Below are 14,063 nucleotides of genomic sequence, written 5' to 3'. Positions count from 1 at the left end.
AAATAAAATCTTCCAATCAGTGGTTCTGCTATCTGGCCATACAACCATAATGTGTTTGTTGATGAAGATTTTGCTCCAGATGACTTAAAGATCGTCCACTTGGGACAGAAATCAGAAAAACGACAGTTGGCTGAGATTTAACAAATTCTGCGGTGCCAACTTCTTCAGCGGCTGAAGAAACAGTTAATGCTCACTCAGAATCAACCACCTCTGTGATGTCGGCATCTTCAGAGATTGACGAAATATTCAATACATCAATTACACTCAGATTTTCAGTTCCGGTTACACCAAAACCCTCAACATCGTCAGCAGGAGAACCCAAGTCACTTCTTTTGATTTAGACAACTGCCAAAAGTGGATGCTCGAAAGATACGAGGTAAACGGAGAAAATGTCAGCACTCTGAAATTCTTACATCTATACCGATTAAAAACGTTGAAAAAGAAGTAACTTATGGGCAGGAGGAAAAGCAGAAGAAATCCAAGTCTTCAGTGCCAGTGAAACGTCGACTTGTTCAAATTTGTATTTTGTACTAATCTAACGTGCTGTAAAGGGCTGTAATAACATTTCTTATCGTCTAATATGACTCATTAACATCGTGATTATGTGTTGATTTAATTTTATTACCAGTGAATAAAAATTAAATAGAAATGTGAAAATGGTATAGGGATATTCACTTTGCCCGGGGTAACTATTCGCTTTGCCCGGGTACCCGGGCAAAGCGAATAATTAACTGTATTTTCTTTCTCAAATCATATCACTGTCCGTAGGTACAGGAAACGAATTGCTGTTTTTTAGATATGTGGACAAGATGTGTCACAACCATTGTCATTAAATTTTTAGTTCGGGAGCACTAAAATATAGCCTGTGGCATTGTTTATTCTTAGCTTATTCACTTTGCCCCGGTTTACCCTACCTTTAATAATGTGTTTTTGCTGTCAGCAGAGTTGCTAGGTTTTCTGCGAAGGAAATCGGGATATCAGAAGCTAACTTAAGACATTAGACTTATCATCATTTTATCGTAAGATTTATAGTTGTTTTTTGCAAATTAGTGTTCGCGTGTTTTTAATGTAATATTCGCCTCCTTGAGAAACACTCAAATACGAAAGACACACAGTACAGTGAATACTATAACCTAATCGATTTTTCTTTTATTAACCACGAATATATTTTAACCATTCGCTACTAAATTAACATTGCAACTTTTTTTTTCGGAACCGGTACTGTAACAGTACATCTGACTATGAATCCATGTTTATACATAGTTTGCTAAACTATAAAACGCAGCAATTGTATGTCTGTTATTAGTGTAAAATACCATATCAAAACGCTATCTTTTTTTGCCACTCAACGCACCTAAAATACACAATGTTTATTAATTGCGAGTACAGCAACCAGATACCGAAACGGATTAATCAACAATGCGGTAGAACTAGGGGAACTACAGTAGCCTATTATCTTCCGAGTAGAGTTGCCTTATGACAATCAGCTGGGTTACCTCCATGTTTACAGTGCTACCATTTGAGTCAATATATAAATAAAAATATCGGATAATAGGAAATGCAGACTAATTTGTTTAAATTACGTTCTAGCTTATTATCTCTCAACTGGGGATTTTTATCAATCCCGACTCGCTTTATTGGGATTCAACCAGGAAATTGGGAGAATCCCTCCTAAATTGGGATACCAGGTAATTCTGGCTGTCAGGCTTGCATCATTTTGATAGGAACTCTGAATGTGAATGCCTATTCATAACCACAGTTAATAAAAGAATTAATGTCTAATTTTTAATTTAATCTGTAGGTTAAACTGCTGTATGAAATCAAAAAGCATTATTATTACTATTATTATTATTATTATTATTATTATTATTAGAAGTAGAAGTAGTAGTAGTAGTAGTAGTAGTAGTAGTAGTAGTAGTAGTAGTAGTAGTAGTAGTAGTAGTAGTAGTAGTAGTAGTAGAGGAAAATTTTCATTAATCCGCAACTAAGACAAAAGTTATTTTAAATCAGTCATATTAAAAAATTAACTTTTTATAATTTATATAATTATTCATGTATCCACTGAAACAACAGCTGTTTGAAGAAAATGAAAGGTACAGAGCGGATGAAGGTCAATAACAATGTATATGGTAATAACGTAGTTTGAAAGGTAACGACTATCTTCGAAATGAGTTGAACACACAGAATGATTCATTGTAGGGTAGAAATTATCTCTGCGGACTACACCGATCCACTTTCGGTTAAGAGAATCTTTACGCAGAGAAAACTTGAAGCATAAACAGTCTTATAAGTATAATAATTTATCTTCTGTAACATAATACGGAGCAAAAATCGTCGTAGAAATTAAAGATTAACTAATCAGTGAAATATAACATTCCTTCCTTCTTTATCTTTACATTCGTGAGCATTGCTGCAATTAAAAACAGCACACGAACGAACCATACTTATTCAGCTCAACCAAACAAATGGCCGCCCGTCGGCTATTCAATTTGGGAGCATAACACTAGCGCCAGTGAGCGGTCTAGCGGTCATTTAGTAAGTCTATGGTTTTATATTATTAATATGCTGGAGATTTTGCTGCATCCATAACCCAGTGCTCTTATGTAAGCTTTTGTACTAACCTGTTGATGAACATCAGAAACATAATCTAAAAGGCTATGTGATGTAGAAAGTGAAAGCCCTGAAGAATTTACCAGTTTGAACTCAATGATTTAATAACAGATTTAGGATTACCAAAGGATAAGGCTGAGATCTTATGGTCCATATTAAAAGAAATGAATTTGCTGACACGAGGAACATTTCTTCACTTGTAAAGGAGTAGAGAAGAAGAGTTTGCTTCCTATTTTTCACAAGAGGGTGCCTTAGTATACTGCAGTGATATTCTTTGTTTGGTATAAATTTTAATGTTCAGTACGAAGTGGATGATTAGAGATTTTTGATCCATTCCTCCAAAAGAAGTCGGAAGGCAGTGCTCAGTGCTTTTGTACAATGACAATAAGTATACTTCGTTGCTTGTTGTTCATTCGGTACACCTTAAAGAAATGTATGAGAATCTTGAACTAGTTCTTACAAAGATAAAATATAAAAATTTTCACTGCATTATCTCTGAAGATCTGACAGAGTTGTGGACATTATTAGCACTTTTGATCAGTTTCAAAGTGATTTTCAGGAAAGAAGTGTGGTTTCATTTATGACTGTTGTTGTGAGGTGACTATGTTATTTTCTTGAATATGAAAGATGATAGTATAGAAGAAATTCCATCATTAATAACTATACAAAGGTGTTGAACGGGGGAAAAACATTTCAAACCAATTATCGAGAAAAGTGAAAAGAAATCATGAAGAGTTAGGCCTAAGCCTAAAAGTGAAAAAAAAAAACATAAAGAATTCAAATTCGGGACGAATTAGGCTAAGGACCCTAGATTGCCAACATCCTTCTATTGAAAATATAAAATATAAACTCATTTATTATTATTATTATTATTATTATTATTATTATTATTATTAGTAGTAGTAGTAGTAGTAGTAGTAGTAGTAGTAGTAGTGGTAGTGATAGTGATAGTGATGGTGGTGGTAGTAGTAGCAGTAGTAGCAGCAGCAGCAGCTTTTGAGTATGTGTTATCCTTTTGTACATATGATCCAAGATCACATATATAACAGATTGCTCATCCGTATGTTTAAATCGGTAGCACTTTGAAGAGAACAATCGCCAGGATCGCCACCCGTCCGCCGTAAACGAACATGAGATGGCAGTACAGTCTCTAATGTAATTCTAATGGGAGTGATGACGTGACTCCGTATGTAACAACTAAATGGCAGCATAGTAAACCTGATAAAAGTTGTTACCGTTAAAGCCTATAAGGCAGAGCGATCTGGGTGTATATATATATATATATATATATATATATATATATATATATATATATATATATATATATATGATCTAGGGTATGCCCAAGAACTATTACTGAACATTTGCATTTACTGTAGTAGCTTATACGGAGCCCAGGGTGTGATTTTCAACTTATTGAAAACTATTTTCAGGCTGCGTTTGCATGTTAAAATTAATAACTTTATAGCAATGTGTTTCTACTCGTACCGTACTTATATTTATGTCTCGCCTTTGAAATTGAACCTAACATAGCTCATAAATTAACTCTGGGCGTTTATTTAAGACAAAATTTAGTACATCAACTTAATAAATACGAAAAATATAGCTTTTTGGCATAAGGATATGGCAGAACCATCTATATGGATGGAAATGTTTGGACCGCAACGGCGGCCATCTTTGTTTCTGTATTAAGGTCTGAGTATTGGAGACAGTCTTGATCTGAGTCACAGTCTAATACATACAGTCGCGCAACTCCGACACTTTTTTTGCCAACACTCGACAGTTGATGCGACAGTAGCGCTCCAGCGGCAGGCAAGTTAACTGTGTAGAGTACACATTAAGCTCCTACAGTCTCAGCTCAAGGAAACCGGGGCAAAATGAACGCTGCACTTGCCGCCATGTTGATGGAGAGCAGGCGCATAATAGCAGTACGTAAATCACGCAATTGAACGCTGTGATGATCTAAAATTGACAGATTATGGCCATGTTCGACGTTTAACGTAAAATAGGACGAAATAAACATATTCAAAGTTTTCGCGTAGGCTTCCGCAGCTGGTGTATATGGTCTGTGGATAAGTTTTGGGGCTTCTACCGCGTTGTCTTGGTGTTGGTGGCTGAAATAATTTAAATTAAATTTAACTTGCTTAAATCTTTTCTATTTCCAATGGTTCTGGAAAGAGAAGCTTTTACACTCTCTCAATAAATTACCGATTTTGTAATAGTTTTCGAATGAAAACAATTTGAATTATGTCAATGTATTAGGTAATTTTGTTAATTCTGAACATATCGTAAACTGTATATTCGGATAAAATGTCAGTAACTGGAGGAAAAGTAACACTGAAACATAACACCATAAGGTGAAAGATAGGTAACCTACGGTGAATCCTCGGCCTCATCTCGCCAAATACCGTCTCGCTATATCCAATCTCATCGATGCTAAATAACCTTCTAGTTGATACAGCTTCCTTAAACAACCAACTAACCAACCAACCAACCAACCAACCAACATTAAAACATTGGGCATTTCCATTTTCATTAAACAGGAGAAATTTTAAAATTTATATACTTCATGAGACCGGAACGAGCCAAAAAGGCTTAAATCATGTGGCTGATAATTATTAAACAGGAGAGTTAACAGTATCTGTTGAAATTAGATGTCCACTGCCTAAAATAATCAGGTGAAACACACTAAGTGTCCACTGTCAGGAGAGAAAGACATTAAGTCATCAACATCTCTCATTAATTTAATATAAATAATACAAAATAATTAACAATTAGTAATTTTTCTGCAAATTATAACTAATATAGATGTATGGTGATACCGGCAAAGATAATTTGTTGAAATATTCGTAAATATAGCGGCAAATACAGTTTACATATCAACAAATTATTCAATCGTCTTTATCTCAAAACTATGATTTTCGACTTAATGTGTTTCATCTGTAGGCCGACGATTTGTACAAAATCATTGAACAACGTACCTAATGCTTTATGATATTCAAGGCCACATTCACTGAAGCCATTAATGTCATCATGTGGGTTGGTGTTTGTTGAATATTGAGTTGTTCGATAAAATGTTATATTTCAAAAGTGCATAATCTTATCACGACTGGTTAGTTACCTGGTTTCTCAGTCTTACGCTAAACTTCGAACAGCACACCACCGAGCGTTCTCTGCCTAACATTTCCTGGAAAGCAAGCTAGAGAATGTAAGCATTTATTTTCTTCACCGTTTTCAATGTGATTTAACTCTTATTTTACGTAATAATGATTTGATTTGTTATATTCATTTGCCGTAATAGAAGAATTTATTATAATAAATTAATCTGTAAGTGGATAACACACTTTTAAAATCACTGTATCACAGTACCGATACGTTTTGATTTAAGAAAATCTGCCATAGTAATTCATACTAGAGTAAAACTTCCCATTCTGAACTTTGATGGCTTGTTCGTGGAACTGAATACAAATGCTATTTCCTTCAACTAATTTCGGAAACAGGATCGTGATTCTTCATCTCAAAAAAGTCAGTGTTATTTATATATTTATTTATTGTATGCATTACCTTTTCCCTAATAATAATAATAATAATAATAATAATAATAATAATAATAATAATAATAATAATTACTCTAACCCATTATCTCCTGGCCTAGTTGGCTCATAAGTGGTGTCTTCTTGGTATCATTTGTGAGGTTCAGACCTGTCTTTGGACAGTTGACTAAATAGTAATAATAATAATAATAATAATAATAATAATAATAATAATAATAACAATAGTAATAGTAATAATAATAATAATAATTATTATTATTACTATTACTATTATTATTATTATTACTATTATTATTACTATTTAGTCAACTGTCCAAAGACAGGTCTGAACCTCACAAATGATACCAAGAAGACACCACTTATGAGCCAACTAGGCCAGGAGATAATGAGTTAGAGTAACCAGTTCCCTTTCCCGATTAACTACATACAGCTCGACCAAGTTAAGTCTGCGAGCCGAGAGTGGAAGTTGGAGGCAGTTCTGTAGTGAAAAGAGGCGGTAACGAGAGGAGACCAGTACAGTCTCATATGACAGCAAAGTTTTCCTACTGCGCTTCAGTTCATAGAGCGGTAAAACTTTAAGACGCTTTGAAATAGACTGTACTTCTACTTCTGCTTAACAGTGAGGTTTGGCGTTCTGATTGGCAAGCGTGGGCGTAGGAGAGAAAGTTGCATGAGGGGGGGAGCCTGGGAGACAGCGTAACTGTTGCCTTTATCTGCAGACAAGGACAAAAAATGCGTGCGCTCCGTAGTGTATTTTAAACGATGTGCACACGTTGAAATCTGAGCGTCAAGTGACCTATGTGGCAACTGTGTTTTGCCTCTACATTCCATCCTGATATCCCCACTTGCAGACTTGACTTGGACAAGCTGTATTACACTAATCAGACTTCAGATGCCTACAAACAATTGTTCTTCCTCCGACACATATCGTCAAGTGAGATGTACTGTCTGATAATAGATGTACTTAACAGCCTGAACCTCAATCAGAGGGAATTATTAGTATTATTTATTATTATTATTATTATTATTATTATTATTATTATTATTATTATTATTTGTCGTACGCCGGTCTCCTTTGTCGTTTCTCTCTGACGTGTAGTCAAGGTGGAAAGGGGAAACGGGAGTGACTTGACAAGGCGGCTGTAGCTCGAGGGGGGTAATGATACGAAATTATGGTGAAGTTTAAGGAAAGACTGTTTTTAAAATAACATTTGTTTATTACAGAAATAACAATAAAAGTATAACTGTGGTTCCCTCCTAGTTCTGTGGTAGGGAAAATGGGGAGCCGTGATAGCAATTGATAATTTAGAAATTCGTCTTGAGACTTCTATGAAGGGAGAGTTATGATTGGTGACAGTAAAGTAAGATTTGAGTGAGAGGGAGGTTATGGGTAACGGGAGTGCCTGGGTTAAATCGGCTTGCTCTCATGTGCGTTGTGGAGGGAGGCAGGATAACTAGAGGAATGGAATGGGGTTGACGGTTAGTTCTCTCGGTTGAAGGATCTAACACAGCGTACTATGCGGCTTATCGACGTTCGAGAACACACTCCTTGGATTCGGAGAATTAACAGAGTGCACTATGCGACTTACAGACTCCAAGAGGGGGAGAAATGGTGACCTCTAATGTTCAACGGATCAACAAAGCGTATTATGCGACTTATCGACACTAGAGGGGGTTTAGGAGAAGATTTGGGGTGAACAAGCCGGGGCATGAACTGTTAAGGGCAGGGAAAATAAGAAAGCGGACATGTGTAGTGTGGTAAGAAGAGTAGCCTAATGACTATAGAGTACGTAAAGGGTGAGAGAGATGCAGCGAGAAGAGCACAGGAGACAGGGCGCAGAGGGACTCCCTGTTCCCGAGGCGATGGCCGAAAATGGACACGTCAGAACAAAAGAAAACCATGGCGTAAGCTGGTTGGATGACTGCTGCTGGTGACGGAGGATGCGTAGAGCTACCCCTTTGCCAGCCAGCTAACCAGTGAGTCTGGACTTGAATTGAATTGAAAGAGGAGAATTGGGAGGAGAAATTTAAAAGGTACGCCTTGCAAGGAGTTCAGGGCTGTAAGAAACTAAATATGTGAGCTCCAAGCCTGTTGGCCGCTTGTCTCACTCCGGGTTACGCTGCTCCACTGAAGGAGCTCTAGAAAATTTTGAAGGGGAAAAACCGAAAATGGACGTAACCTCTTAGGTACCACATACGCCAGGAGACGGAAGTGTGATCAAAGTGATCACGGGACTGAACGAGGAAGAAATGGCTCGAAAATCGAAAAATCGAAGGAGAATTGGGAGGAAAATTTAAAAGGTACGCAAAACGCGTCCTTGCAAGGGGTTGGGGGCTGTACAAAACTAAATATGTGAGCTCCAAGCCTGTTGGCCACTAGTCTCACTCCGGGTTACGCTGCTCCTCTGAAGGAGCTCTAGAAAATTTTGAAGGGGAAGCCGAAATTGGACGTAACCTCTTAGGTACCACATACGCGAGGGGGGCTGAGATTGATCAAGTGATTATGGAACGGGGCGAGGAGGAGTTGGCTGGTGTTTGCCGTTAGGATGGCAAGACGCCGTCATCTGTTGTTCGATGACAAAGCATGTGAAGGCCGTCGGAAGAAGCGCCGTGAAATCTAATCTGCAATTTGAGAGGTCCCTGTCCTTTCAACTTGCGACTTATTGAGTGACCTCGTATATTTAATAGACTATTTATATTATCTGAACTAGGGCATACATCGTTTATAATAAGGGTGGAATATATATGGGGAAGGGCATATAGATCCGTGGCCCATTTCTTATAGGGCTCATCCCGATATTTGTCTTACGCCTGAGGAAAACCACTGAATACCTTAGGCGAGATGAGTTGTTTCATGTATAAGAGACTAGCCAATTTGGCTATTATGTAGGAGGTGATTGTTGTCATGAGCCTTGTTGAATCGTCTCAATTTTGAGACAAGCCATTTGGCTATATGATGGCTCAATTACGAAGAGAGGGGAGAGATGTAATTAGTTAATTAATTTAAAGTAATTAGGGAGATTAATGGGGATATGAGTGCAGATCCGTGGCACATTTCTTTTAGGGCTCATCCCGACATTTGTCTTAGCGCCTTAGGAAAACCACGGAAAAACCTTAGGCAGGCTCGTGGCTCCGCTGTATTTATACCTCTCTCGGAACCATGGTGGTTGGGACGCGGTTGACGTCATCCATGCTTGGGGAATTTTCACTGCCAGCGTGGCGCGCGATATTCGCTTTCTCCCTCACAAGAGACAGAAAAGCGAGTCAACCTGCTTTCTGAGAGACAGAGAAGAAACAGCGACTGGTGTCGGCGCGGGTAGATTTGAATGGTTTTAAGTAGGACGCACGGGCATCAAAATATGACATACACAACATATTATTATTATTATTATTATTATTATTATTATTATTATTATTATTATTATTATGTTACAAAAGTATATATTTGTCCAATTTCACGAGTTTCTAAGCAATAAGGAAATAATATATTGAGTTACTGAAATGGTTGCTAGTCGGTAAGCTTCGTGTGCGATATGCGGTAATAACACTATTGTGCAAGCAATTATTTGAAAGAGCATTCACATCTAGTGCTAAGATTCTAATCAATGACGTCATTGATGTCAACTATTGCGTAATAGCAGGTACTGTGTGGCCACGTTCAATTAGTAGGTTAGCGGTGTCAAAGAGGACGGAAGCTTTGTAGTTTCAATAATTTTAATTATGTCGCGCTGTCCATTGTCGTCAAGTCTTTTGAAGGCCGCTCCAATACTCCATGCGGAATGTATAAACCAGAGTTGCAAATTTTAGCAGTGTGTCTTGTTCTAGTTCATAGTGAAAATTAATTATATTACAGGGGAAAAACGTAATACGGCGAACGCGAAGCTCCGCCCACGTCCCCTTTCCACTTTTCCCCTACAAGCTCACTATACACCTAGCGGGAAAGAGTGGAAATAGGGGTTTAGGGTGGGGTGACATCTAGTGTAGGAAAGTGGAACAAAAAGAGTAACGACATCTACGAAGCAAAAGAGGAACTTCGTCCTGTCGTCTCTCCTCTCTCTCCCCCCCTCTCTCTCTCTCTCTCTCCAGCCTCTCCTTCTCTGTTCCTTGCTTCATGTCTCTCTCTTTTTTTTTTCTTACGACTTCGCAGGGGGGGGGGAGATTCGATCCGAGAAAGTTCGTAACTAAACCTAAACGCACGCTTTTTGTTCACGCTTTAGACCTCTCGGCTACCGAGGCGAGTTGGGGGTAGAAGGGAAAATGAATCTATTTATGTTTAAGGACACTGCCATAACGTATTGTAGAAATGCAATGTGTGTCGTTGGATATGTCTTAATACGTATTTTGTAGCCCTGAAAAGGGCAGTTTGGTGTTGGAGCATGATGTACTCCTAACGCAGGCAGAACTGGTGGCATCGGTTTTCGCCAGTTGTGTCATAGATGCATTGACTCACTGCATAAAAGAAAATCCTTTGCCAGTAATTATGTACTCTGATGGATGTACATACTAAAATAGAAATGCTGTCATGTCTCAGATTGAGTGTGACTCAGTTCACAATGCAATTGAATGCAAGTTAAAAATAAAGATATAACGCTGCCCAGCCAGTATGTTTCAATAACAAGACAAGCAAGAAAGAAACCCACATTTACTTAAGCATTTAGAATATTCTTGCTTCAGAAATTATGCTCACTGAAGATTTTTGATTTATGATTCAATTCGCCCAGGAAGAGGAACTAATGATCCCACTGTAACTGATCTGACAAGGGAAGTACCCCAGCTCGAACGGCTAAAACCGACTGGAAACGCGTTTAAAATATAATATTGTACCTGTTCGAATAGCTATCAATGCCATTCATCTGTAAAACTACGTGTGCGGCCGCTAACGCCATCTGAAAGTTAGCGTACTAGCCTCACTATGTCGTCGTAGCTCTACAAACAGTACGAGCGAGACCATTGTTGTGTTCAATAGTGAAGTGCACGTACTAACGGCACACATAAGTGGGCTGAAGTCAATTAATCCTATGAAGATTGTTTACCTGCTGCGCGAAAAGGTACGTCGAACTTACATACCGGATAATGAAGATGTAATTGGAGTGACGATGAGCCATTTGCATGCATGTTACGTGATATTATAATGCAAAAATACTACCGGGAATTATCAGAAGTATATACCGACATATTGGATAGGAATAGTGATTGTGAGTCTGATGGCGGAGAAGAAACAGCACATGGGTATGGGAGTTCCAACAGTTCTGGAACGTCCTCTCCAGCAAATAAAGGAACTGCAAGTCAAAGTGAATACTTACTTTCACTCCAAAAATATGACCTCCGCGATCTCCAGGTTTCAATCCGGCCGACTTTTGGTTGTGGAGTTACCTTAAAGAACGAGTTTTCCTGACACATCCAACAACCCTACTGCAACTGAAAGACGCCATCTCGCAAGAAATTGCCAATATTCCAAGACATTATCTCCAAAATGCTGTACATGGTGTCGCAGAAAGAAAGCTGTACGTTGAACAAGAGAACGGCGAACATCTTCCCAATGTTTTGTAAACCCCGTTGTTTGTTCAACACTGTGATGTTTTTGTTTTTTTCCCTATCTCATATTATAATATTTATAGCGGTTTAATGCTTGAACTGACTTTTGAAATACCCTATAGTCGCTATATTATTTAAAGCAAATGTCGTGTAGCTTATTGGCACATAATACCTCATTTATGTATTTTGTGGATCTCCTTGTCATAACTGTATGTTACACGGTGTTGTTTCTTCAGCGATTTGTGCTTCTGTAGTCATTAGATTCGTTATTCTTCAATCATTGATTGTACACGACTGCGGAGTTTTACAGGTAAATAACCTTGATGGGTGGTAGAACAAGCACAACTCTGTATTTTAAACGCATTTACACTCGGTTTTAGCCGTTCGAGCTGGGGTACTTCCCTTGTGAGGGTAATACAATATCATCCTGATGGTACAATTTTTTTCAAGCTTCGTTTCACTGAAGCCTGGCAGGAAATGCCAAGGCGTCCCAGAAAACAAAGTACAGAAGTGACCTACAAGAAATTAGATTCTCAACCATTGACAATTAAAAAGTCAACGTGGAACTTGCAGCAACTAAAAAGTGTTTTGCCAAAGGACTGTCATGCATTGTATGATAACATTGGTAATGTTTGATTTTGTTTATAAGCAAGGTGTATTTCCTTAAAAACGACACTGTAATTCATTAATACATCTCACAAAATAACACACATAATTATAATTACATCTTATTGATCTTTTTCAAGGTGATTGTTTTACAGGAAAACTTTCCAAATATTGTTTAAAAAGTACAATATTTTTCTGTAAAAAACTTAAGTAATATTAAAAATAAAACTAAGAGTAATAAAACATTGCCTACGTCTTTTAATTGTAACACTCCTTCACTTTAAAAATTTTCTATCATTGAAAATTAAGTGAAAACTAATATAGTGCAATACCACGTAACTGACATAAATCTTCACAGGTAGCCTTCTAATATCATATAACTAACATAAATAACTTAAAATTGCAATATAATTTTATTTTCGAATACTGTACACATTTTTAGCGTTATTTACCATGCCGAATTTCACTTTGCGGAAGTGATTATTTAAAAAAAAATTACGTTTTTTGTTTGCCCTGTAAAATTTGCATTTTGTTAGTTAAGCTGTATTGTTTCTTCACCGACGATATTTCGACATGACGTTTTTGTTTAAGCAAATGAATGTGAGAAGTATATTGTTTCTTAACTGAACTAGTTTCTGTCGTTTTGAAACAACTTTTTTTTTTTGGGAGAAATGTATTCTTTCCCTGCATTTCTTAAGCGTTTTATTTGGTTTTTCTCCAATTATCTTCATTCCGTTTCATTTTTCTGGAATTTTGTGGATCTATATTCATGGTTGTAGTAATCGTCACACCACGTTTAGTAACAAATACGTGGTACAGTCATTAAGTTCTAATACTGAGAGCATAGTGGCGTTGCGGTGCACTATAGCGCATAGGTGGCGCCATGGTATGATACCTTGTCAGTTAGTCTCTCGACCCAACAAGAGACAGTTGAGTGCATGCACTGTAAGCAGAACTACGGTCTTTGTTGTGACGGTGATTTGAATGCGCACGTCGGAACCCGAGATGTCACAGTTTGAGCAACGGGCAAACATCAAGTCCTGCCGGAAATTAGGCAAAACTGTTGCCGAAACGTTTCAAATGATGCAGCAAGTTTACGGTGAGGACGCAGTGAGTCGCAAGGTTGTGTTTAGGTGGCACCGACGTTTTTTGCAAGGAAGAGACAGTTTGGAAGATGATGTGCGTACTGGTCGGCCACAAACAATTCGAACTGAACGCAAGATCCAAGAAGTTGCAACGTTGGTGCGTGCTAACCGCTCCCAATCGGTAGACTATATCGCAACAACAGTAGGGGTCAGCCATGGTACTTGCTACAAAATTCTGTCTGATGACGTGAACATGTCTCGTGTTACCCAGCACAGTGTGCCACGAATCCTGTCACAAGACCAACGTGATGATCGCATGACGATTTGTGGTGACCTTATCAGTAGTGCTGACGATGATCCGACGTTTCTCAACCGGATAATAACTGGAGACGAAAAGTGGTGTTTCCTTTACGATCCGCAATTCAAACGACAATCCGCCACCTCGAAAACGCCGTTATCACCACGACAGAGAAAACCGCGACAAGACAGGTCAAAAGGCAAGGTGATGCTTGAACTGTTTTTTTATTCAAATGGAATTGTTCACATGGAATTCATCCCAGAAGGTGCAACTGTGAACAAAGCCCGCTACAAAGAGATCCTTGGCCGTTTACGAGATTCAATTCGTCGTAAGCGACCTGAGCTATGGTGTACAAAGAATTGGCTGTTGCTACAT

At 38.1% G+C, this 14,063-nt stretch overlaps 1 protein-coding gene across 2 annotated transcripts in view; it reads left to right on the top strand.

Annotated features, from left to right (window-relative positions):
- The first annotated feature begins 5,749 nt into the window (after positions 1–5,749).
- LOC138710504 (UDP-glucosyltransferase 2-like) overlaps positions 5,750–14,063 on the top strand; it is a 75,817-nt gene continuing 67,503 nt past the window's right edge. For both annotated transcript variants that reach the window (XM_069841449.1, XM_069841448.1), the window contains exon 1: positions 5,750–5,818. The gene's annotated coding sequence lies outside the window, so the exon portion shown is untranslated. The remainder of the gene's footprint in view (positions 5,819–14,063) is intronic.

The sequence above is a fragment of the Periplaneta americana genome, chromosome 12, assembly GCF_040183065.1.
Source record: "Periplaneta americana isolate PAMFEO1 chromosome 12, P.americana_PAMFEO1_priV1, whole genome shotgun sequence".
Taxonomy (NCBI): Eukaryota; Metazoa; Arthropoda; class Insecta; order Blattodea; family Blattidae; genus Periplaneta; species Periplaneta americana.
This window is presented reverse-complemented; position numbering and strand designations above follow the sequence as displayed.